The sequence below is a fragment of the Protopterus annectens genome, chromosome 5.part0, assembly GCF_019279795.1.
Source record: "Protopterus annectens isolate FY-2018-M chromosome 5.part0, PAN1.0, whole genome shotgun sequence".
Taxonomy (NCBI): Eukaryota; Metazoa; Chordata; order Ceratodontiformes; family Protopteridae; genus Protopterus; species Protopterus annectens.
The window spans coordinates 25,845,660-25,873,234 of record NC_056735.1 but is presented as its reverse complement, the minus strand read 5'-3'; positions in this window follow the sequence as shown (position 1 = coordinate 25,873,234).

Genomic DNA, 27,575 nt, shown 5'->3' with positions numbered 1-27,575 from the left:
TATTTCCATGATGGTATTCATTTTCACCCCCCCCCCTTTTCCCTCACTACCCTATGTTCCTGTGGTAGAATGTTATCAGTTATTAATTTAGCAGCACAGTAATATATTCTGTTTACTTCTGTTATATCACATGGATCGCTATAGACAGTCCTAATTACTGTGTTCATTTGTTTTATCAAGCTTCTGACTTTTGGAGTTTTATTAACCTTCTGCAATCTATTTCTCTCATTGATCTTGATATATCTGTCTTTGTCCATTAAATCAAGCAACTCTTCTCTTGACTCTTTTTCTTCCATACTGAGGGCACATCCCTTATTTTCCATTTCCTGCAGGGATTCTATAGAAAGTTCTATAACATCTTCTTGTGGCACATTCTCTTCAATTTCATTCTGTGTCATCTGTTGTTTTGTCATATGGAAACTCACTGGCCTATCACTCCTCAACATTGACTGCATCAGAAATTCCACAGTTTCTTGTTCGTTTCCTTGCTGTCTAGCTTCAAGTGAACTTTTATACTGGTTTCCCGTGGAAGGCTCCAAAATATCTTGCTATGGCACCTAACCTGTTGTTTCCTGTTCTGCTTGTTTCCCCTTAATTTGGATATCCATTGCTCTATCCTGTTGTGGTGCTTTCTGCATTTGATTTTCTACACTGAATCCTTCTCTTTGCAGCTGTTCCATTACCTCAGTTTCTATTTCTTTAACTTCTCTATTACTAATCTCTTTCTCTACTTTTCCTCTTAGTCTTCTTATTTTTGTATTGTAAAGTTTTCCATGTCCGGATTCCTTTGCCTATATTTCAATACAAATATCTTTGGTGCTGCTCTTTTTGTATTGGCTAGTTTTGCTTTCTCCTTTGCGTAAATATTACACCATATTAAATCTCTTTTCCTTTCCCATGTCCATATTTCTTCTTCACATCTCCTGATCTTCTTGCTTTTCCTTATTCTGGGAACACATTCCATCATGCTGTGATGTAGTCTGTTTTAGGCCTTCTACATTAAATCTTTCATTTTGCAGGCACTCCATAACTTCAACTTCTATTTCTTTAGCTTCTAATTTACTAATCATCTTTTCTACATTAAATCTTTATGCTTTTAGTCTTTTTATTGTGAAATGTTCCATATCTGGATGCCTTTGCCTGTATTTTTCTTCGAACATCTTTGAAACTGTCTTCTGTATGTTAGTTAACTTGGCTTTCTCCTTTGCATAAATATTGCACCATATCAAATCTCTCTTTCTTTGCCATGTCCATATTTCTTTTTTATATTTTTCAAATACCTCTAGGTTTTGTTGTTTAGGACTGCTTCCAGTGAGTGCAGCTTCATGTTAAGACACCTAGCATTTAGCGCATAACCCTGAGGTTATTTTAATATGGAGTTTTCACATCTGGAATTTTGTCCTGGTGACACTGCCTAAAAAGGGCACTATGGGGTTGGGAAGAGCCTTGACCAGTAGCTAAAATCCCAGGGGTGACAGATGAAGACATCTCTGGCAAAGCATTGAGGTCTGTCAATCATGTCTTTCCAGGCTGACAGATACTATATCCCCTTAGAATTACACCAGAAACTAAGGTAATTATTGAGGTCAATCTTTTTCTGTTTCTATTAAAGCATCATCTTAGGTGAAGATAAAATGCTGTTTAAGGCTAGGAACATACCTGTCTGAGATGCATAGTCCGAGAGTTCAGTCATGTCTCTCTTCATATAGTCCAAAGAGGTACATCTCAAGTCATTCATACCAACATGGATTATGACAGAGTCACAACAGTACCTGTTTTGGGGATACATGAGTGCATGTGTGATATGAAAGATCCTGGTACCTGAAAGACAGCTGACCATGACCGTCTTCTTATCCAGCCCAGTGAAAGGGACATCTGTGTGTCTGACAATGGCATCACCTATGACTAATATAATTTTTTTAGTGTTTTGCCTTAAGGGCTTATAAGATGAGACACTGGTGCAATAACTATTATATGTACCTCACAAGACATCTGCAGCAGCTGGAAAGGCCACAGAAGTACCTCACAAAGTGGATTACTGCCTCAAACAAATGCCCTACACTGACCGTCTCAAAAAACTCCAGCTTTACTCTGTAGCATATTGCCTACTCCAAGGTGATCTCTGCCTAACATACAAAGCTATGTCAAACCCAGAGCTGTTGGACATGCTACACCTAAAGAAATCCCAATCTCTCTGAGCTACACGCTCTAGGGACCTAAACCTTGTCACCACAATAAACAGGACATGCTGGAGGGATAGATTCCTGTCCTAGAGACTTCCTATACTCTGGAACAAGCTACCCATCTATGTCAAGCAAAATTCTTCATTAGCACTCTTCAAGAAGAATCTTGATGAGTGGATGGGAAATAGGAAATACACCCCGTGGATCACTTCTGTGTCTCTGCGCGACAGTGGCACATGAAAATAACTTTCTTGGGTGGCATAAGCCAGGGAACCTTGTTGGCTAGGCTTACATAGGCCCTTGGGCCAATAGCCTAGTACCTATCTATGAACCTATGTGTTGTGTTCTGCAGTGGACATATTATGTGTAGCATGCTTATGTTTGTGTTTGGGAGGTCTCTGAAGTTTATGTATGTTTCTGGTAATGACCTCTGTATATGTAGGTATGTATGATGTGGGTTTGGATGAAGTGGGATGTGAGGTGTGCATGGTGACAACCTGCACATTGTCATATGTACTGACTGGTGTGTCAGAGGCCATGTATTCCAGGCTGTTAATATAGATGCAACTCTGACATGTTGAGTTTGTGTTACTTGTGATCCATTGACATGAGTGCATGCATAACGTGGGGATTGTAGCCCTTGATAAGCAACTGACCGTGCCCTTCTCCTTACTTGGCTTGATGAGAGGGACATCAGTGTGTCTCACAATGGAGTCTGCGATGACTAGAATGTTGGATTGTGTGTTGGCTTGCCTTATGAGCTTATAGGTTGAGCCTCCATGTGTGTTGTTTTTACACAGTACATTTGGGGCTACTGAGGGTATTTGTTATCTGCATTTTGTCTATGAGGTCTTTGTGATTTATGAAGGTTACATTTCAGGGCCCCAGCATATATCTGCTTTGAATTGTGTATGATGGGTGTGGCATGTATACTACTGACTACCTTATTGACATTAGGAGTACTGTGATGTGAGAACTTTGCCTGCAGTGACATTGTGTAAATACAGTACATCTCTCACATACCATATCAGTTTGTTTGAGAATGAACTGGTTGTCAGGAAATATGAGGTGATTTCTACATTGCCTCAAGATGCCTATCTCCACCAAGGTGGTAACAGTCACAGTGGGAAAGTTTATATCCATGGCGACAGACATTTTATTGATTAAACAGTTGTATTCAGAATATCAATGTCATAGGTATGTTTTGCAACTATGGGGGCAGTGCTTGTCACTGCAGGCTAGTTGTCCTGTGTGCAGCTTGATATTGGAGTAAATCCCATCATGCTTTCCCAGGAAAAATGTCACTCAAGGTGTCTTAAGTCTATACAGAGCACTGCCAAACACTGGACAGGAAACTAATACGTACATCCTGAAAAGTTAAGGATGGAGTATTTACACAGTTAGTCTGAAGTTAGAAACAAATCAAGCAGTGCTTACCGAAAACAAATAATTACCTTGTGAAGATTGCTGAAAAGAGGGTAGTCACATGAATGGCTTCTGCCTGGCTATAGCACTGCTATTCTCACCACAGCCACACTCTGCTGGGATACAATGCTCCTTTTCTTTTCCTCTCACTAGAAGCAAAATATTAGTACCGATCGCAAGATAAGAAGCAGGCCACAGCCTGTTTGTTGCTCCTCACACTTGCCCTAGATGATGCAAGGGTCTGTAGGCTTGTTGTAGCCTTTTCCAGGTAGATGATTTGAATAACAAACAGACCAATTGGTTCAGTTTTGCATGTATTATGTCTTTGCTTCTGAGGTTCCTTGGATTTGACTAGGTTACTGACCTGATGGTGATTAGGAGCACAACTGCTGCTTCACAATATAATGTTAAATGTCAGGTGACACAGATGTCCAAGGTGGGTCTAGCAAGGTCCACAGTGGCAGAAATCCATGTTAGGTAACCGTTTCACAGGAATTCATACAGTCTGCCATTCAACAGCATAATGGAGGTGATCTGCATGACATGGATGTGAGGCCTTCTGCAGAGGAGTGGCCACCTTTGGGAGATGTTCCTGTCCCTCCAGCATGTCCTAGGTATGTCATACTGTACAGTTGGGTTCCTGGAGCACAAAACTGTTGTCCCACATTATTCAACACAACATCCATTTGCTGTCTGGTTGTTTGACAGGCATTATAGCCTTGCAAGGCCAAAGTACTGACTGCAAAGTTGAACCAGTTTTCTGTGCATGAACGGACATCCACATCTTCACTTGAAAGAGTACCTACAGAGAGTGAGTTTGAGGCTGTGAACCCCAAGGGTGTAGCAGTATGACCCTTACTTTGCTGGAGTTGTACATTGCCACATTTGTAAGTATGCTATTGTGACCCTGCCTAATAACAGGATTATTGTTTAGGCAAGTGCCATATCCCTGCAAACCAACATACTCAATCCACCATGTCATTCCATACTGTCAGGTACTGTTTTACCTTGCAATGACACCATAAAGGTAATAATATCTTACATTTAAGCATATGTCAGGCCACTGCCTGTCCCTGGCCTGTTGTGAGATATACAAAAGCAATAATCTATTGCTAATGACATTAGCAGTATCTGTTGAAGAGATGTGGACAGCGTCCCAAACCCTCTACTCCTAGTCCACACAAACACAATGTGTGAGAGATGCAACTCTATTAAGAACCTTGAATCCATGCTCTCTCACACACCAGTCAGTACATTTGACAATGAGTGGGTTGTCAGCAGATACACCTCAGCTCCTACTCCACCTAAATCCATATCACATATACCTACATATGCAGAGGTCCTTACCAGAAACATACCAAAACACCAGAGACCTCACAAACACAAAAACAAGCATGCTAGAATAAAATACTTCCTCTCCAGAACACATTACACATAATAGCTCATGCACCAGTGTCTCACCAGGCAAACCCTTAAGGCAAAACACAAAATCAAACATATTAGTCACAGAAGAGTCTATCAAGAGACAACCTGATATCCCTCTCACCAGGCTGTACAAGGAAAAGGTCATGATCAGCTGTCTGTATGAAGAGAGCCATGACTGAGCTCTCAGACTATGTGTCTCAGGTAAGTATTTCCTAGCCTTAAGCAGCATTTTACCTTCACCTAGGATGATGCCTTAATACAAACAGAAAATGATTGACTTCAATAACTCGCATAGCTTCAATGTCATTCTAAGGGGATCCACTATATGCAGCCTGGGAAGACATGATTGACAGACCTTAATGCTTTTGCAGAGATGGTTGTCATCTGTCACCCCCGAGATTTTGGCTACTGGCTAAGGCTCTTTCCACCTCCATAGTGCCTTTTTAGACAGTGTCTAAAGGACAAAATTCCCAGTGTAAAAACCCCATCTAAAAAAAACCTTAAGGTTATGCTTCTAAACAAGGCATAAAATTCATAAAGCCTATACTTAACTACAGAAAAAATAAAATAAAAATGCCACAACAAAGATGAAGCCATGAGACTGAATTTAATAAAGATAAAAAAAGAGTTAAAAACAACACTAAGCACTTTCACCCTTTCATACATTCAGGGCTTCATCAGAGTAAACCCATTTCACTTAAAACCTCCACTTAAATAAGCCCAGTAATCACATGATTAATGCACAAAACAATGTATCCTTAAGGAAACCATTATAATATTATAAATTATTCCATTCTAAAAATAATAATAAATTCCTAAAATTAATACGAAACAACACTGTACATACCTTATCTAAAAAACAAATTAAACAAATGCTGGAAACATTGTCCTAAAACACACAACCTAGCAGAGGTTAACAAAATTAAGCTGCCTAAAGTAAGGAACTCTTTCTGTATGTTAGAGGCTCTAAGCTTCAAGACACTGGCCAAGGAACAACAGTCATTAATTCCAGGGAATATAGTGGCATCCAATCTCAGTTGCCACAGTCTCCCTCATTTCTAGCTTTGTTTTAACATCTCTTCCTCTATCAGTGGAAATAAGTCTGTCAATAACAAAGAATGTAAATCTCCTAAAATTAATGCATGACATACTGTGGGAGTACAATACACTGGTGGTCTTTCTGTTCTTAATATTCCTGACATGTTTGGCTATCCTGCATTTTAACTTGCGAGTGGTTTCACCCACATAAAAGGCAGGACAGCTCATACAGGTAGCAATGTACACCACCATCTTAGTGTTACAATTACAGTGACCAGAACATGAAAGGGTCTGTATTAGACCACCAAACATTTGAAATGTCGGGTGTTCTAATATCAACCCATTTTCAGCAAACACTGAAAATATCAAAGTAACAGGAAACTGAATTCTTTCCTAGGGAAAGAATTTGGTTGTCCATTTCTGTTGCTTTGGTATTTTTAGCACTCTGGTGGAAAGTTATGGGTCAGGTTCAGTTAAGTGTGCGATTGTGAGGACGTGTGGGTTAGGGTGGGTTAGGTGAGTTAGGGTTAGGGCATGGGTCAGGTAAGTGTGTGACTGTGTGGACGTATGATTAGGGTGGGTTAAGTGAGTTATGGTTAGGGCGCAGGTGAGGTGACCGTGAGATAGTGACGGACTTTAGGGTTAGGGTTTGGGTTAAGGTAAGTGGATAGTTAGTGGTATTTGTATAGTTTAGTGTACGGTTAGGTGTTAGAGTTTAGGTGTATGTGTGTGGATTGCTGTTTGTTTGGTGTGCTTGTGTTATGTGTATCTGTTTTGGAACAACACATTTTTTTTCCTAGGAAAAAATTCGCTGTTCCGAATGTTCGATGTTTTATTTCGATTGCTAGGGTTCGATATTAGAACACTCGACATTTTGAATGTTCGGTGTTCTAATATAGACCCAACATGAAATACTATGTTGCTAGCCTTCCAAAGCTATGTGTGGGCTAACATTAATGTACTTACAAAATCTACACATATTGCACTTAGTCATTTTTGATCTATAGCCATCTTCATTGTTAATTTTATATTGTTCAGGAAGCCCCTTAAGGTTTGTACCTCAACTAAACATAATCTAAATGTCACAAGAATCAGGGTCAGCAAGATTACAGGAATCAAATAGGTCGGTGGAATCCACCATCAACACATGGGAGGAGGAACGCTGGTGGCTTCAGACACAAGGGGAAACTTCATTAATTAATATGGACATTAACATTAACACATGGGATTCTAATTCTGCCATTTTGACATGATGTGATGTTTTTTCAATTTACAATTTTTGTGATTTTGAAGTCAATGATGCTCACTTTAATTTGAAAAAAAAGGCTTTACTTTTATTCCCAACTATAGATTAGATGTTGCCAAAGAGTTAATTAACCTTAAGTTATATACTAGGCAGCTTAACCTGACTTTATTTTTTATGGATAAAAAAATGTGATTAATGAAAATGTATGTCAGGTAAAGAGAAAAAGTACATTTATGCCACCTTCTAACCCCATGGTAAATGTGTTCAAACAGATGTGTGAGAAGGGAATAAGTAAAGTGTTAAACCCTTAACTTGTCCTTGTTTACTTTTAAGCACAATAGAAATTTGAAAAATATGTTATGCACTGATAATGGTCTTAAATCTGCAACTGTTCCTGACTCCAAGTGGGTTGGGACTTTTGCTTGTGGACACTGTAAAGCCTGTTCTATGATAATGATGAGTAATGTTTTTTGTACATCCAACAATGCATAAATGGTATATTCCAAGACTTTATTCTGATTGTCAGACAAAGAATGTGATATACTTAGCTAAGTGTAATGTATGTGCCTTGTTTTATGTAGGCAAAACTAACTGTCGCTTAAAGGATAGAATTTTACATTTGTCAGCATTACAGTTACATAATGAACATAATGCTCTTTATCAGCATGTTAAGCATAATGAAGGTCATACATTTTCATTTCTGGTTTTGCAGGTTATTACAGTTAATCCTAGATGGGTGACCTTGTGAATTTCACTGAGTCACATGAGATACACTTGATAATTGAACTTAGAGCAGATAGGAGCCAGGCTTGAATGGGATGATCCTGCTCAAACCTATTTTGAAAGGGAGTATACCTCAATACTGATTTGATTGTTTTATTGTTGTTTAAATCCATTGTTTTGTGGGCAATGGTTAATCTCATGAAGGGATATGGTCCTGAAACACTTATTCATTCATATGTTTTTACTCTGCATTTTTGCATATTTTATTAAAGTGATTATTTTTTTGTCTGGTGGTTCGGATGTTCCTTTCTTGACTATTATGGTTTATTCATCTGGGTCTGCATCACCTGCAAGACCCAAAACAGTGCAAAACTATGCCAGGTTGGGATTCCCACTTGCTTTGTCGGGAGACACACACACACACACACACACACACACACACACACACACACACACACACTCAGACCAAGTGAGCTGGAGTGACATTAGAACTCCTGCCTATCTAGTTTTACAAACTACACAACACAGAATTTACTGCATGTCACAGCTCAAGTTTGATATTCACTTGACTTAAGGTAATCTTATAGTGGATGACATCAGCAGGCCTTGTGGAGGACAAGAAGTTTGAAGGTCTGCATCACCTGCAAGGCCCAAAACAGTGCAAAACCATGTTAGTTTTGGAAGTCAGTGTGGGATTTACACTTGTTCTGTAGGGAGATTCGCACACACACACACACAAACACACACACACACACACACACACACACACACACACACACACACACACACACACACACACACACACACTCATATTTAAAATCAAGTCTTACACACTTCAGATCACAGTACTTAACACATGAACCACAGTTAACATCTGACATTAATATGGCTTTAGGTAATCTTATGGTAGATGACATCAGCAGTCCTTGTGGAGGACAAGAGTTTGGAAGTCTGCATCAACTGGATGGACCAAAAAGCACAAACCCATGCCAGTTTAAAAGTTAGTGCGGAATTCACACTTGATCTTTGGAGAGATATATATGCACACACCAAGTGGGATTGAGTGAGATTAAAACCCCTACCTTTCTAGTTCTACACACTGAGATCAAAGTACTCAATGCACACACCACAGCTCAAGTATGACATTAACATGGCTTTAGGTAATCTTATGGCAGATGACATCAGCAGGCCATGTGGAGGCAAGGGTTTGGAGGCCAGCATCATCTGCAAGGGCCAAAAAGTACAAACTCATGCCAGTTTGGAATTCACACTTGCTCTTTCAGGAGACACACAGACATACACACACACACACACACACACACACACACACACACACACACACACACACACACACACACACACACACACACACCAAGTGGGCTGGAGTGCAATTAGAACCCCTACCTATCTAGACAAACTGCAAATCACAGTACTTAATGCATGTTCCACAGCTCATGTTTGTTTTATAAATGACTGCAGATGAACTAATCGTAGAGGGCATAAACAAGCACTGTGTTAAACAGCTTGGGAGGCCTGCAGAGTCACATTGCTTCATACTGTCATGTACATCTAGTAGCCTAGCAGTCAGATAACTGTTTTTTTATCCTAGCTATGTGACAACAGTAACCGTTTTGGGCATATTTGTCTGTTTGCATTTGGATGGGCATGCCTGTGTTAAAAATAAGTTTGCTCTGTTGATGAGTGAGCACAAAACATTATACATTGCACAACTTGTTCAGTTGTTGATGTATATGTGGTGAAATCCAGCAGACACAAAGAGCTGTAATGAATGTAGGTGTTGCTGGTGTAAGTACAAACATATGGGTTCACAATATATGTACATATTCGTATATGGTGCCATACATTTTAAAGGTTTACACATGCTGTCTTAGGGAGACATGGGATGACTCTCCACTGTCCAGATGTTTGCAGCAAGTACACAGATTTGACTCATATCTATGTGTTTTTCAAACGAAATTGTGGTTTGCTGTCAAATGTGGCATCATTTACATATGATGTGAGAGAAGACTGCCAGAAATCTGAACTTCAGATGTCCCAGTAGTCCTCCAAATGCAACAGATGTTACTCTATGCACTTCCACATTTTAAAAGTGTATTATCTAATATTGAGCCCTTACTTTTGGTCCTTTGTCCAACATTATATGTGTCTAGCAGGAGTCCAATGAAAATGCTAGACTCCTGCACACCCCACCATTGCACCCTAAAGCACATACCTTCCCCCACAATAGCAACCATATCCGCAGTAAAGGTAATAAGTCCAAGGAATAATGTGAAAGTCCCACCTATTGCCATGGAGCATCATGCTGTAACTTTCAAAAACATGCCGCATCACTTAGCATCACACAAACGTGCACCAACCATGTTTAAGCAAAGCTTAGCAATGTAAAAACAGGAAAAGACTGTTTGCCATGTTTACATGATGCTTAGCAACGCTCATCTTTTATAAATTTAACAATTATTGAATTTAAAGTCAACCAATGTTTCAGTCACCTGACACAGATTCACAGCAGTATATGTTGTTGTTGTTTGTCTTTTAGCTTTTTCCCGGTAAGGTGTCGCCACAGTGGAACTCCGGTCCACTAATGATTGGCAGTAGATTTTTTTTAGGAAATGCCGAGGTGCCAGCTCGATGCCCAACCTTCAACGAAGGCACACCCATTTATGCACGCATGTCTTTCGAATGCTACCCAACGCGGGGAGGATATGCAGACTCCACACAGAAGGCACTCCCAAGCCAAGCCGAGAATCAAATGGGAGAACCTCTTGCTGTGCGGTAACAATGCTACCGCTGTACCACCGCGGCATTCACAGCAGTATATGTAAAAGGTATTATTGCCCAGGAGTTGAACCCAAGACCTACTACACTGTAGGTTATGATTCAACCTATCTAGCCACTGGGATACGGAAGGGAACTCATATATTTTCAGATATACTGTGAAGGTGCCTGTAAGCATAGCGCAGCTCTGCTGCGCAGGTTTGAGTGGTGAAAAACATTGCAGAACTACAACAATTAAATGCATCTGGTTCTTATTTTTAGATGTCTAGTGTCTTTCTAATCCATAAGTGTGCAGCACTAAGCACAGCTAAATAACATGGTGCTTTGCTTAAACAAGCATGTAAAAATAAAAAAATAGAAATTGAACACATCCAGTTTCTATTTTTAGATGTCTGGCACATGTTTGATGTATGACTGCTCAAAGCTAAGCATGGCTAAAACACACAGTGCATCACACAAACAAGCACATAAAGGTAAAAAAAAATTAAAATAAATCCAACTTAGTGAAATAAAATGTCTTGTAGACCTTTCAGTCAATGTTAATGGGCCAAAAGATATGTTGGTGTGCTGTCAGTCTTACACTGATTTAATATCCGTGTTGTTCTGACCTCCCTTAGGCAAGCACCACAATTAATATGCACGGCCCACTACTGAGGGAGAATCATTGCCATGTACATGGATATATTCCTTGTAGGCTCTACATGGAGCCTACACAGACTTTATAGAATCCTGATGACTGACCTTTGATTTTTATTTTTCATATGACTTTCATTGGCATGATTGATAAATGGCATATTTTTCAAAACTACTACTATATATATTTTGTAATACAATGTCAAACTGAGATGTAATAAGCTTAGTTATTAAAGTTCTGCATAGATATAAAAGCACAAATAAAGTCATAATAATAATAGCAATAAGCATAATAAAGTTTAAAACACTGCCTCCCCATCCAGAGAACAAGTTAGTCAGCCAGGCCCACTGGGAGCTATCGGCCTTTTTAGTCTTTGATAGCTCAGTCACTTTTTGGATGATTTCCTAATAGCTATGTATTGTGTGTTCATTATTGGGAATAAATGTACAGCATTCCTCATGCATAAACGTGCACTTACTCCCTTTTGAAGCAAGCATGAACTCAAGTGCTGTTCGGTTTTGAGGTACTACAGCACACATAGCACTGAGCTCTATAGTAATCAAATTAAATGATTTGAACATAGTGTTACTCAATGCTTTTCAAAATTTAGAAGCTTTCTCAACTCCCAAATTAATTTTGGACCCCCATAAGCAGGACATATACCAGCCCCAGAAATAACATCATCACCACGGTCCATATGAGAAAGTCCTTTGAAGGCCGCATGTTCTAAGTCATGATGATAGATCCACAAAGCATCAATTTTGTCAACTGGATTTTGTACAGTCTGAATCTCTTGGGGATTATGACTTTTTCCACTAGGTAGACTGGTGGCCTGTCAAATAGCAGGGGCTATATAACCAATACATTTTTTGGCAGCCACTTATACAATCTTTTTTTGCATATGTAATCTTCCCAAGGGGGTAAAGTATGTTTTGAGTTTATTACAGAATCTCCTACTGACCATAATTTATCTGTAAAGATTTTATAGTCAGGATGCCTTACATAATTCAAAAAGTCACACCAAGAATCATTTAGATCTTCTCCAAGCCATTAAATGCTTGTATTATTGTTAGATTTTACCATTTGTTCAGTATCAGTCATATCACAGGATGTGATAGTAAAAAGGCAACTACTTTTCTCTACTTTCACATTGCTAAGAAGACTGTCATATACAGAATGATTATCTGTTTATAAAAGCAAATACATCTTACTTGCCTCCAGGCCAATAGTAAAAAAACTAGTCCTGTTATGTTCTGGCTTGAAAGGTATATTGCAAACAATAAAAATGCCTGTCTTAGTGTTATTATAAGATACAACTTTGTCACACATTGAATAATAATTTTCTACTGTTGCTGGAAAGGTCTGTAATGGCAGCCCCCCATATATTGTAGGGATAGTTGCACATACCCAACAGTTGCTCACATTAAGTGTCACCCCATATGTCTTAAGAATGGCATCAAATGTATTAAAAGAGGAATGCCAATTTGCCACTTTCTGTTTCGGTTTGGATATCAATCTCTGCATTTTCTTCTTAAAAGGCTGAACAGTATTTACAGTTTATGCAGGAATCAAGAAGTGCAGCAATAGAACAAAAATAACAATTATAGTCACCTAAGCTACAATCAGGTACGAAGAGCAAGCTGGATGGGGTCAGAGTGTATCCTCGCAGATGTCCAGGCACAAATTTGGTTTACGGGGAATAGCTTGCTGTTGAACTCCAAACACATTCCCCAAGGCTGCAGTTGTTGTGTACTTTTCATGAGCAGTACTTGGTCACCTGACTTATTCATTGATCCCAAACATCAGTCTTTGCCTTTATCTCCAGACTGTCTGGTGCAAATTCAATAAAGCTTACTTATTAATTTTTACTGTGTTCATGTCTCAGCATGATGTGAACACAGGAGCAGTGAATTTTAGATTCAGTAAAGTCCGTGTAGTGGAGTGCAATCACATGCATTCACTCGTACCAACGGAACGTTTTATGGGATGCAAATTTCCACATAAGTAGCTGAATTGTATGCTAATGAAGCAAACCAACTTGGAAGAGTGATCCACCAACCCTATGCACAGCCGTTTAGGCTCCATGTCCATGTTGGAAGTGTACGCAAAAACATTCCATGTACAGGAGCCTACATGGAGGTAAAGGCATGTAGAAGTCAATAAATATGTACAGAATGCCCATAAAAAAGGTAAAAACAGGCATGTAATAGCCAAGGATGTCCAAAGAATAAGTGATGTGTGTCACATCACCATAAATATTACAATTTTAATATTAGCACAAATTTGTGCAATGTGCTGCTACACGAAAAATATTTGAAAATGATAAAAAAATGAAATTTAAGAGATCGGTGTGATGTATTGCCACAACAGGTACATTAATACTTTGCAATGTGTCTTTAACTCTGTGCTCCCATGCTGTTGCCCAGCTTACATGTATGTAAATGATGTACCAAAGCAGTGGATTTGTTGAATCACAAAAAGCAGGACCACATAGATCTATTCAGTCTGTGTAAGCCCCTACACAGTGTTTATGCTTTTCATGGATGTTGATGACATCAGGTGGGTGTGTCAGGTAATGTTGCTCTGAGTTCATGGGGTCTTTTCATGTGAGTGTGGAGTGTGCCAATTCAAATAAATGGTAATTTTACTGTAATCCAAAATTCCATGATTAGACCCCAGACATGAGCTTGGCATCCAAAAATAGCAACTGGATGCATTAAGTCAAAAGTGGTGAGCCTCTCTGAGCATTGTGCAAACCCTTTAAGCATGATTGTACTCTAGTAATCCCCTCTAGTTAGGGAACTTTGCTTGAATACTGCTGTGGTGCCAATTGTTATCTGTTGGACTAGGGTGCAGATAGTTTTGGGTTCAAGTACAGATTATGTCAACTTTTAATCCTACTGTGCTGACATTGTAGGTCATAGAAATGAAGTGCTAGTATCTGTACTTAGGGTATTCTGTACATATCATGACAATAGGAATGATATTATAAAATGTTTTAAATAAGTTGCTGTCATTATGCATAGCTGCGATCCACTGCCTGTCAGTGTGCAGAGTGCAATACTGCACACTGCAGTAGGAGATGTAAATCCTGGTAATTACATCCTAAGCATGTGAATGTCAATTAAAGTAGCCAATGCCAGATGGTGTTTCTAATCAAGAAATGCATAAAGTATGCATACAGCCTACATTCTGATTTTCCCTCAATATTTCAACAACATTGGAGTAGATACTTAAGAGTTTTAACTGAGATAATGATGGGGCCTGCTGCAGGTATTCTACATCTGCATGTACTCAAGGCTGAAGTCATTGCTGCTGGTACTGCTGATAGTAGGCCTAGGCCAAGAAGGAGAATAGTGTTCAGGCCCAGGGTAACCTACCAGGTGCTACATGATTTGGAGATTGTAAAATCTACAGGCTGGAGAGGGACACATTACAAGAACTCTATGAGCTCTGTTAGCCTCAACTCAGAGCCAGAGCCAACCTAGGGGAACCCATCCTAGTTGAAACTAAAGTATGTGTAGACCTTAGAATATTAGCTACAGATCCTTTTCAATGATCAAGTGGGGAAATGATGGCAATGTCACAGGCATCAGCATCCAGGATACTCCACCAGTGCCTGGATGCTATGCTGATACATGCCAGTGAACACATATGTTTTCGCCTTACTGCTGAGGAGACACCAGCAATATGCAACACTTCTATCATGTAGCACACTACTCTGAAGTACTGCATGCCATAGATTGCAGTCGTGTACACATCAAAGCAACGCCTGGTGAGCAGGTTAGAATCTATGTTAACTGCAAGGGATACACTCTGTCAACTGCCAAATCATGTGCAATGCCCCAGAGGATTAACCTGAATGTGTGTGCTGGCAACCCTGGCAGTTATAACAACTCCCTTATCTGGCACACATCACATCTGTACCAGATGTTAGCAAGGGGGGACATCCCATAGGGCCATTTACTGGTGGATGCTGGCTATGCCCTGGAACTGTGGATGATGAAACCCATCAGAAATGCACTCACAACCATGGAGCAATGCCATAATGAGGCACATGCACAAACTAGGAATATCATAGAACATGTGTTTGGGCTTCTGAAGTTATGGTTCTGGTTCCTAGATATACCCGGTGGACCTTTGCAGTATAATCCACAGACATGTAAACAAATATTCACAGTTTGTACTATGCTGCACAATCTGATCCTGTGGAAACAGCTGTAGCAGGATCAGCAAGAGGAACGGGCACACAAACCCCCCACCAATGCCTAGGTCACTTAAGGTATATGTCAAAGGACTTGAAGGAAGAACCCCTAGCTGCTTTTCTTGTAGGTGTGCTAAGTATGCCCTTGCTTTGGCTAACAGACAACACATAGCACATGCACTGACCATCTACGTTTAATACCATACTCCTACTCACAGACATATATTAAAACCGATGCCAGGCAACTCACACAACCTTTATCTACCAATGTATTGGCTGTGTATTGCTTGCATCAGACAGTGTCAGCCCTGAACTACTGCTGTGTCAACCGATGCATTTGCAAGGTAAGGCCTCAACTGAAACTATAGTGCATATCCTTCTATTTGTGTTACCTTGTTACAGTATGCAAATATATAGTGGTGCTTTTGTAGATAACTTAAGTTAACATGTAAATAAACACACTCTTATATTATTACTACAGTGTTACATTATATATTTCCCATGCATCAGGCATGAAACACTCACACAGTCCAACCACAGTTGAAAATTGTTACATCATGCAAGAGAGAAGTTAGGAAGTGGCTCCATTCCATTGCAGTTTCTGACTTCAGGCTACTTTGCATACTAACAGTAAATGTGTTTTTCTCTCACCCACAAAAACAGGATTGTAAGACAGAGAGTGGTATAGTTATAAACATATTTATGACAGGAGTTGGGTCTACTAACTGGTCTGTGTACAAATATAAGTCATAGAAGTACTTGTACAATATACAGTGTATGGTTTGTACACTAGCAGTTTTTAAGAAGGTGGTTATGTAAGGAATGATTGCAGTTTTGAAAGCAGTTTTATGGCCAAAAGGACTAAGAAAGCCATCCTGCTTGATGAAGCTGTAATGCTGTTTAGGGTTCAAATCCTGATGTAAGCTGAACTTTTGGAGGTGTTTTTCTATAGTTTGTGTTTTTTACAGACTGTGACTCTGTGTCCCATAATGTTTTAATCTGTATATTTTAGTACACATTTGTGGGATGCATTGCGTGCTGACAACAGTTTTACTAATGCTAAAATATTTTGTGTGAAGTGCAAAAATGCAGAAAAGGAAATATTCAGATAAGAGTTATATACTGCCTGTCGCAATTGTGAAATCACAGCCTGGAGTACTGAGAAGAACAGGCTGCAGTAAGATGTATACATTACACAACAGGAAGACTGGATGTTGCATTTGTGCACTGCTTACCTAATAAACAGTTAAAAGGGGGGAAATGTGCATGCCTGTGTGTCTGTCTCCATAAAGAATAGTGGGAGTTTGTGTCCAACGTTAGCATTAAAAAATATGTTTTTTGCATTGCTTTTGTGCTTGCACAAATATCCATGTTTAGCAGTCCTCCAACCTCCTGCCTCCCACAGGGCCTGCTGATGTCATCTACTATAAGATCATCTGCACACCTGTTAAAGTCAGACTTGTGCCATGACATATGCATCAAGTCCTGTATTCTCTAATCTGTAAGCTTAGATAGGTAGGGGTTCTAATCTCATTGCAGTCAACGTGGTGTGTGTGAGCTGTGGGTGGACATTATACAGAGAATTTTACCACTGCCTATGGTACACTGTCCCCATGTTTTCAACAGACACTGATGATGTCACTGTCTCTATCAGGTTATTGGATACATATTGCTCACAGCAGGTCATGGGCACACAATGGCCTGGTAGACAGGTAGACGCCACCTCATGCAATATAAGACAGACAACAGTGACATTCCTGTTATGCAATGCACAAACATCATGGCATCTCTTTGCAATTTTGATGGACAGGTTGACACAGGAGAGGACACAGGGGTCCACATGGATTATAATGCTTGCGGATGATATTGTGATAAGACAACATGTTTAGGAGACCATGGAAAGGTAGAGTTATGCTATACAGAGGAGAGTAATATAAAGGCTAACACAGAATATATGTATGTGAATGAGAGGGAGGTTAGAGGAAGAGTGAGACTGCAGGAAGTACAGTTGGTGAAGGTTTATGATTTTAAATACTTGGAAGCAAAAGTTCACAATAACTGTGAGTGTGGAAGGGAGGTGAAAAAGACAGTGCATACAAAGGTGTAGTGTATAGAAGAGTGTCTGGAGTGATTTTTGACAGATGGGTACCAATAACACTTAATGGGGAGGTCTACAAGAGTATACTGCGAACAGCTGTGTCATATGATTTGGAGACAGTGACAATGACAAAAATACAGGAGTCATAACAGGAGTTGCCAGAGTTCCAGATGTTAGGATTTCTATTGAGTGTGCTGAGGATGGACAGGATCATTAATATGTATATTAGAGTGTCAGCTCAGGTTGTACAGCTTGGAGACAAGGCAAGAGAGATGAGATTGCATTTCTTTGGACATGTGTTTAGGAGGGAAGGTAGGTATATTTAGAGATGGATGGTAAAGATGGAGCTGACAGGTAAGAGGAAAACAGGAAGGCCTAAGATAGTATTCATGGATGTGGTGACCAAGGATATGCAGGTGGTTGGTGTGACAGAACAAGATGCAGAGGAATGGAGGAATTGGACGCATATGATGTGCTATGGCTACCCACCACAGTACTAGCCAAAAGAATAAGATGATTAGAGTGACATATGTTTTTTACAGAAATCACAACTGTACACTTGTGGAAAATGGGTACAGTAGGTGTATCTATTTAAAGGTTACTGTTTCTGAACCCCATGTGAGCTTTAACAGTGTTTCCTTGTATTACCTGCTCTGTTGTGGTTTATGTGCAGATCTCTTAACAGTTTGCCCTCATATGTACACAAATAACAATATGCTTATTTTGAATACAGTTGGCTTCTGCTATGTAGCAGAGCAGATCCTCAACAGCTCTAAGTAGCTGTCATACATTCTTTTACACAAAAAGCACCATTTAAAACACCTACCAATCAATTACAGAACTACAGATCCACCTTAGGAAAGACCTCCAAATGTACACACCATAGGTTACTCCCCTAAAAAATACCACTCAGATCACATATACCCCTCCTTTTAGCATTTTCTATGCAGATACCAGGTTTAAACCTACTATCCTCACCTATCAATTTCCTTCTGTTTCCCCTGCAAGATTAGTTGACATTAATTTTTTACACAGTACAGATAATGCCTCATGTGGATAATTATAGTAGGACAAACTCACTTGCACAAACATAAGTTGATTTTGCAAACTGAAATGCCATGGAAAAAATAGTGCACCACCCTACAAGGGTCTGTAATATGTCAGAGCTGTACCTCAACAATATGAGTGAAAAATATAATGTCATATGTGTTGAGCCTGCACTATTATTCCAACCATAAAACAGTATGTGGAGAATTTGGAATACCCAATGTACTCACTAAAGGAGAACTCAGATTCAAAAACATCATCCAAGCTAACTACAAGGTTTCAACATCCAAGCTCAGTTTTCCACAAAGGACATTGTCAGCTGTAGTAAGTTACACCCTGATGCCCTGTCTATACAGCTACATAAATGTATGCACATAGCCATGCCAGATATGCTCAAAGAGAGATCTTCTGGGAAATACAATCCATACTGGTGTATGTCATTACTACATTCTACAGTAAGTGACAGAATCTGCTATCTACAAATACAACATATACAAAACAGACCTGGAAGGCCACTGTCCTCAGTGTACCACAACAAATAAGACACCATGAAAACCCCCATATAGCAACTATGCTAATAATTTATGACACGTAGCCAGAGATCGCCTTAAGCTTGTCTTCATTTACAAACCAATATATATCACTCAGATGTATTTGGACCTAATTCTGGATGGTATTCACAGAACTGACCCACTGTAAATTCCAAACCTGCTAGCAGACACAGGTGCTGAAAAGTGTTACCCCTCCCAACACCAAGATTACTAGATGCGTGCATTATCACCTCCAAACTGTGGTATCTATAAAGAGCAAGTTATCAGTGCTGTCTCCAAGACTAGGAGCACAGTCTCCATGGGACCAGATGACATTCCAGGCTGTGTTCTTTATGTGCTGCAACAGTGAGCTACTCCACTAGGCACCATATTCATCCATGGTCTGAGCACTGCTGATGTCCACACTGAATGAAATACAGCAATTATTTCCCACCCACACAATGGAGGATAGGTAACATACAACTTTAATTACAGTAACATAACTGTATTTAACCTTAGCGTTAAGGTATTGCAAACAAATCTGCATGCATCTCAAAGAACATAGGTGCTTTACAAAAAGTAGATCTGTTCCAGTTAGCTGTTCTCATGGGTAGCTTGTGTCTGCAAAATGTGGGAAATCAAACCTGTGAGCAGAGACATATACAAGGCTGTGTGTTCATCCCATCCTCCCTTGGCCAGGCCCTTCAACGCAATCCTGCATTTGGTCTCAATGAAAAACTAACCAAGGTGAATATCACACCTCCTATTAACAGGTGGGTTGCAAACTGGATCACAGACCAACAATATTCAGTCAATATGTGAGATCTCACCTAAAGCAGCAGACCTGTCACCTGTGTGGTTACAACTGTGTCAGTGCTATCTCCCCTTTCATTTGCCATGTACTTATCAAAAGGCCAAAAAAAGCAGAGGATGTGTGGCAGTTGGGAGGGTGGCCTAATGGTTAAGGTGTTTGCCTTACAAACACAAGGTACAGGGTTTGACTCTCACAAGGGATAAATGGCTAGGCTTAAAATGGCTCACAAGGGCAGTTAGCCTAGTACTAACCTATGAACAACTTTGTGCCACCAATGACTGCTGACAAAGACATGCATGTTATAACAACTGCACAAACATGCATCACCATACCCTCTGTTAATAAATGTTCCTGCTTATTTAAAACTAACCAAGAGTGCAGTATTCCCAAATTCTGCATCAATGTATCTTGAAACATTTGTTGAATGCAAAATGTGTATACTGTGGGGAGGAAGGTATTCTACATCTTACATCCCATTAGCAAAGGCATTACATCGAAAACAATTAATGTTATGAATCCCCTATATCCATACATCATCAGCCCTATTGATGTCTATAATCTTCCCTTTGATAAGTATTGTCCCAGACACCTGCAGGAAGCTGCCAGACCTCAGACATCTCTGAGTAATAAAACATCAGAAGTTCTTTAACATATGTCTTCTGTGAACAGAAAGAAGTAGCTGTCAGTGTACACAGTATCATATATGTATAGCTTTGAGGCAGAATATCTATGCATTACATGGCTGTCTTTGGCCCAAATTGGATGAATATGCTTCACATCCTTAAGTCATATGGAACCACAGCTACCTGCTCCAGGGATCTCAATGTACAGTATGATATACATAGGAAATGCTGGGTAGACACATACATGTCTCAAAGGTTGTCAGTCATCTGCCTTAAGTTTCCAATGTATGTTAAGCAGAGCACATCCATTAACCTGTTTGACCACAGGCTAGCTGACGATGTGAAAATGTTACCTGCCATAGATCACTGCTGATCCTGTGCTGGAGAGGGGTGGTTCTTTCTGTAAGAATCAGGGCCATGCATAATATCTGTCATTGCATATAGTGATGTATCGCACATGATTCTAAATACCATCAAGCCGATACCCTTATCACAGCCTATGAACCTCAGAACCTATGGTGATGTGTATGAAAAAAACAAAACATTATTTTGTATTACTGCTTTGAGTTTTGTTTGCAGTGCTTATATACAATCCAGACTTCAGAATCTAATGGTTTTACTTTGGATGTGCACACATAAGTTAGCAATAAACAATCCATAAAGAGTAGGTTAGATATATTAATGAGACATCTAATTGACTGACTTCACAAGCCTTAAATAAACATCACCTAGAAAGTGGAGAAATTATAATGGGGTCTATATCATTTGATTGAAGTATATCTTTGACAAATACCTTTTTTGTCGAATTTTCATGAGTGAAACACCTGTTCCTCAAATGCTGTATATGTCAAATTATCTTTACTTGAGCTGTTTTTGTTTGCCAGCTTCAAACTGTCTTGTTATGACGTCACTGAGGAAGTATGAGAAACAGAACCCTTTCCATGGTAAGTTTTATGTTTAAAACATTAAATATGGCCTTCTTAGTTTAATTTAGTTTATGTAATAAAAATGCACTTTCTTTTTAAATAAGTTGTTTTTTAAAAGTAGCATTTTATGTTAGTTTTATTTGATATAATAGTCGTATTTAGTTAGGGAGAGCAGAATCCTTTAAACAGCACTGCACATTTTATGGTCACAATATTAAATGTGAGCTTGTTAATTTAATTTATCTTATAAAATAACACAATAATGTGTTCTTAATTACACTATCCTATATTGGTTTCATTTAAAAATGAGTCCTTTTTAATTGACATCTACAGTGGCGTATATATAAGGGTTAAGACGTAGAAGCTGATGAGAGGGTAATGCTTTCTATGATATTAAGCTATGGCTGAAGCACCAAGTAATGAACCGGAAGTTAAAGGGAACCTCCATGGGAAAGTAGAATCGCGGACACGTAGATTGATACTACACATAGATGGACATTTATACAACTTAGAGAAGAAGGTAAAGGAGTGGAAATACTGGTGTTGCTGCCTAATAATTGTCTGCTAGTTGTAAAGGTAGAGTGCTAATAGAGTGTGCAGATAATATGGAGCAGCTGTTAAAATTAGTTGCTTAGAACCATGCTTCTGACCCCCCTGAAGTACAGAGACACATGGTTGCATCATCAAGAGATACTCCTGCAATAGTAGATGATGATGTGATGGTCACTACCTCAACGGACAGCACCATCTCTTTACCTAGAAGAAGGTCACTGCTGCAGCACGTAAACAGAGTTGGGCATGTAAACACTGTCAATAAATCAATATGAAACAATAATGTAATTAAAGTGTGTATGAGTCGTTGTGAATTAAAAGATGGGCAATTTGTACAGAAACATAAAGTGGAGTTGCACAGTAACTTACATTTACTAATCTTTTCAACTAAAGAGAATTTGATGGATTTATGTGAATCCCTTATATGCTTAACAAAAGAGATGCTGTGTAGGAAATTATACAATATTCCTGGGTTGCAGACTTATTTATAGGTTCAAAGGTTCATAGATAGGTACTAGGCTATCAGCCCTGAGGCCTATGCAAGCCTAGCCAAAAATGTTGCCTGGCTTTCGCCACCCAAGAAAGTTATTTTCCTGCCCCCTGTCTAGCAGAGGCACAGAAGTGATCTCCGGGGTGAATTTCCTACTTCCCATCCAATTTTCGAGATTTTTCTTAAAGAGGGCTAATGAGGAGCTTTGCTTGACACGAATGGGTAGTTTGTTCCAGAAGATGGGAAGTCTCTGGGACAGGAATCTATCCCTCCAGCATGTTCTGTTTATTGTGGTGACAAGGTTAAGGTCCCTGGAGCATGCGGCTCAGAGGGATTTGGGTTTCTTTAAGTGTAGCATGTCCAACAGATCTGGGTTTGACATGGCTTTGCATGTTTGGCAGAGGTCACCTCTGAGTAGGTGATAAGCAATGGAGTAGAGCTGGAGGTTTATGAGACGGTCTGCATATGGCATCTGTTTGAGGCCAGTAATCCTCTTAGTGAGGTATTATGTGGCCTTTCTAGTTGTTGTAGATGTCCTGTGAGGTACATGCCAAATGGGGCATTGTACTTTATAATGGGTCTGATGAGGGATGAGTAGAGAGGAATAATGACCTCTTTTTTTCTGGAGCTGAACCCCTTTGTGATGAGGCGTGCCACGTAGAAGGATTTCCTGACTACTGTGGGGATGTGATTATCAAAGGAGAGACTACTGTCTATCTGTGTCTCAAGGTCTCTTATCACACTTTCAGTGTTTAGTAGGCTACTGCCTATGTAGTAGCTCATGGATACATTGCTTTTCCCAAAGGGGATGACAATGCACTTCTTGGCATTGAGCTTGGGGCCATGACTTTGACACCAAGCATCAGTCTTAATGAGGCCCCTTTGTAGAATGTCCACATCATTAGGCAATTCTGTTAGGGAACCTAGTTTGCAGTCGTTTGTGAACTTCATTAGCCAAAGACCTTCTGTATTAGCCTGGACTTCTGAGAAGTAGATGCCAAACAGGAGAGGACCCAGGACTGAGCCCTGTGGTACTCCACTTGTCACTGGTCTGAAATTGGATTTGGAGTCGGCTACTTTCACTGCGTGGGTACTGTTAGTGAGCCAGTTGGCCACCCATCTTGTGACATAGGGATTTATGCCCAGTCTAGTGAGTTTATCTATAATTCCAAAGTGGGGGATGGTGTTGACAGCCTTGACGAGGTCAAGATAGGCTGTGTGCACAACCTTACCCTTGTCCACGGCTCTGGTGACTGCTTCAAAGAAGTCAATCAGGTTTAGTAGACATGACCTACCTTTTACAAACCCAAACTGAGTGGGGTCCAGAGTTTGGACATTACATATGCCCTAGTTTATAAGCTCCAAGATGATACATTCCATGCCTTGCAGACCAGGCTCGTCAGACTAATGGGGCGCTAGTTCCCAGGGTCTGTGGTAGTGCCCCCTTTGTGCAGTGGGATAACTGTCACTGTGCACCATTCAGTAGGCACAAAGCCTGAAGAGAGGCTATGATTGAACATGGTACTTAGGTGGGGTGCCAGTTCGTTCTGTAGTCTGTGAAGAATGCAGCCTGGGATGTTGTCAGGTCCCATGGATGCTGTGTTCTTGGCTTTGAAGAGTGCAGTCTTTACTTGTGCAGCTGTGATTACAGGGGCTTTGCATTCTTCCAGTATAGTGATGGGTCCTTTGTTGGGTGGGGGTGAAATTTGCACTGAACCTAGCTGCCAAGATGTTGGCAATATCCGTTGGTTCTGTATATCTAGTGCCATTGTACTGTAGCTCAGAGCAGATCTGAGTATTGCCACTGAGATTCTTGACATAGCTGTAGAATGCTTTGTGGTTGTCTTTAGAATCAGTGGCAATTTTATTTTCATAACTAGCTTTGGAGGATTTTATGAGGGATCTCAGCTTCTTACTGAGGCTGACCAGGGAGTTCCTGCAATCAGGGGATTTTACTCCTTTTTTTGCAACAACTTCTTTCTGTTGTGGAGTTTGTTTATGACAAGGGACCACCAGATTGGATTCCTTTTTTTGGAGGATAGTGTCTTGGTTCTGTTGGAGATGGCACATTCCATTCACTTGTGTATGTGCTTATACAGTGCATTTGTATAGGATTCAGCAGTTGTACCTCTATTTTCCATCTGTATGGGTGTCATGAAGCTTGCCACTTCTGTCTTAAGAAGCATGAAGTTGACTTTGGAGAAGTTTTTTATGGTGGTTTCCTTAATGGCAGGTGGGGGTGGGATATTGATATCTAGGGTGATTAGCTTGTGGTTGGATCTGCCCAGCAAAGAGCTGACCTCTGGCATGGAACATCAGTTGCCCATATCGGTAATGACCAGTTCCAGGGTATTGCTGCCCCTGGTGGGGGTACAGACAAGCTGATCTAGGGCACAGGAATTTATGAATTCCAGAAAGAGTTGAGCAAATGAGTTAGTACATGAGTAGTTTTCCCAGTTGATAGTGGGGTAGATGAAATCGCCCATTATTATGGAATTGGGCTGTACCGTAATATTACCCGGTATATCAAGAATAGGAAGTGCCTACCATTAGTGTACTGCTTGATGACCAAAAAAAACATTCACGGCTTACAACTTTATGTGGGAATGTACACTTGAGTTGATTTCTATGTTTCAACTTGAGTGTAGTGTGCAGTACTTACTCTGTGACTTTGAATTTGCTGCTATTAAAAGCATTAATGCCAACTTCACAGATGTGTCTTGTAAGGGTTGCCATTTTCGTTTTTCTCATTTGTCTTTATATGGCAGAAAAGTCCAATTCCAGTTGTCTGTAAAGAAATTGGTAGTGTTATCATTTTTACCAGAAACTGAAGTGTTATCTGCATATTCTGAATTGATTAAAACCTTCCCTGTGGAAGGTAAAGATCTGCTACAGTACTTCTCAGAGACATATATACTTGGACGCCCCCATAAACAATACACTCTCACATCTGTCTCTTCTAGATTCCCTCCTATATTTCCTATAAGTTTTGGAATGTGTCATGCTTAAATCAGTTATGTTTACCAAGAATGCAAAATTATGTTGAAGGGTGGCATAGCAGAATACACTGCCTTCTTGTTAGAAGAGTATCTGACATTCCTACCATAGTGTCTATTTTGGTGAGAGAGCAGAATCCAGTGAATGAACTTCGCTTACAGCTTCTGACAGGCTGTCTGGGATAGCTCTCACCTTAAAGGTGTAATACAGTAATGGTTAAAGGATATAAACACAGTAATATGTTCATATTAAGAATCACCTGAACATTGCTGCAAGATATGTCATGATCTAAACTTAACACTTTATATTGTTTTGGTTACTTGTAAACATCTGTTTTTCATTTATAACTTAATGGTCATCACTCGTATACACAGAAAGCCTACAGCTAAGCTAATATGTTTCTTTGCTGAGTTATTGATGGCTGGTGGTTGCACATGAGTTAGGTTGGAGATTTGGAGCAGTTCATGAGTGAAATCAGAATTACTATGGAAACCTTTGCATGTGCTTACCAGATCTTATTGTTTCATAAATTACATTGGAGCAGTGCTAACAGTTTTGCACGTACCTAATAAATTTTGTCGTCATGAATTAATGTCAATCTCTGAAGTTTATTTTAAATCTGCAAACAAAGAGGAATCTGCTTTGGAACAAAGTTATTATGAGTGAATCATTTAACTATGTTTACATATCCTCAATGGACTAAACTTGTCCTGTCATTTGATGGCGATCACTTGTCTTTATTTTCACTTTTTTAAAAAAATACATTCATTTTTTGGTGGACTGAGTTCTGAGTTGAAACAATTGTTTAATCTCATGAATGCAGCATGAATATGTTATTAGTTGACAGTGAATGGTCATTTTTCCTTTAAAAGTGCATACAAAGACTGTGCTGCTTACCGGGTGTTGGCAAACAAAAAATGTTCGATGAAAGGGAATTCAGTAAATACAGTGTTCGATGATAAGGTGTTTCACTCAAGAAAGCTGGACGAAAAGGTATTCATCAAAGATATACTTCGATCAAATGATATAGACCTATTATAATGCTAGTAACTTTCTAACTGGCTAACTGCAACATAACTGACAGTTACAATTATTAGGCCAACAACACAACTTCAGATATAAAAACATATTAAATATAAGAAGTCACCCTGTGCATCAGACACATAACTTTAGTATCCCTGAAGCCAAAAGATAGACAACTGGAATGTGACACAGTCATCACTTGCACAAGGTGCTTTGCAGGGATGCAGGAGACTTAGGCTAACACAAAAATTTAGCAGGTGTGTGTGTGTGTGTGTGTGTGTGTGTGTGTGTGTGTGTGTGTGTGTGAGTCAGAAAGGGCAGCAGCTAACAGGTAACATGTAAATGTAGTGTGTGCGTCAATAGGTGTCCTCAATGTGACATTGGTGTGTGTATGTATGCATGAACACAGCCAAGCTCAGTGCTAGCCCTTTATGTCTGTATGTTGGACAGCTGTGAGCCATGCATGGTAGAGTGGACAGTCCATCATCTTTGACTCCAACCACAAGAACTGGCTCTGCCAGGAGTTGCACTGGCACCTCCATGCCCAAGGTCAGACGGTGTGCTACTACCTGAGGGTGACTAATGTCTGCTGGATGTCCTCTCTTCACAGGAAAGGCCAGGACCTCAATCCCATGGCCTGCTATATTTGGGTGTGGACAGAACACTCTGACGGAGCAGTAAATGTACTGTGACTATGGGAGGTTGATCGGACATGGGCCCATAGGCTCTCAGCAGATGTAGTTGCTGACCTATGCCAACGAGGTCAACATTCCCCTCCCAGCAGATGTTCCAGCACAATGT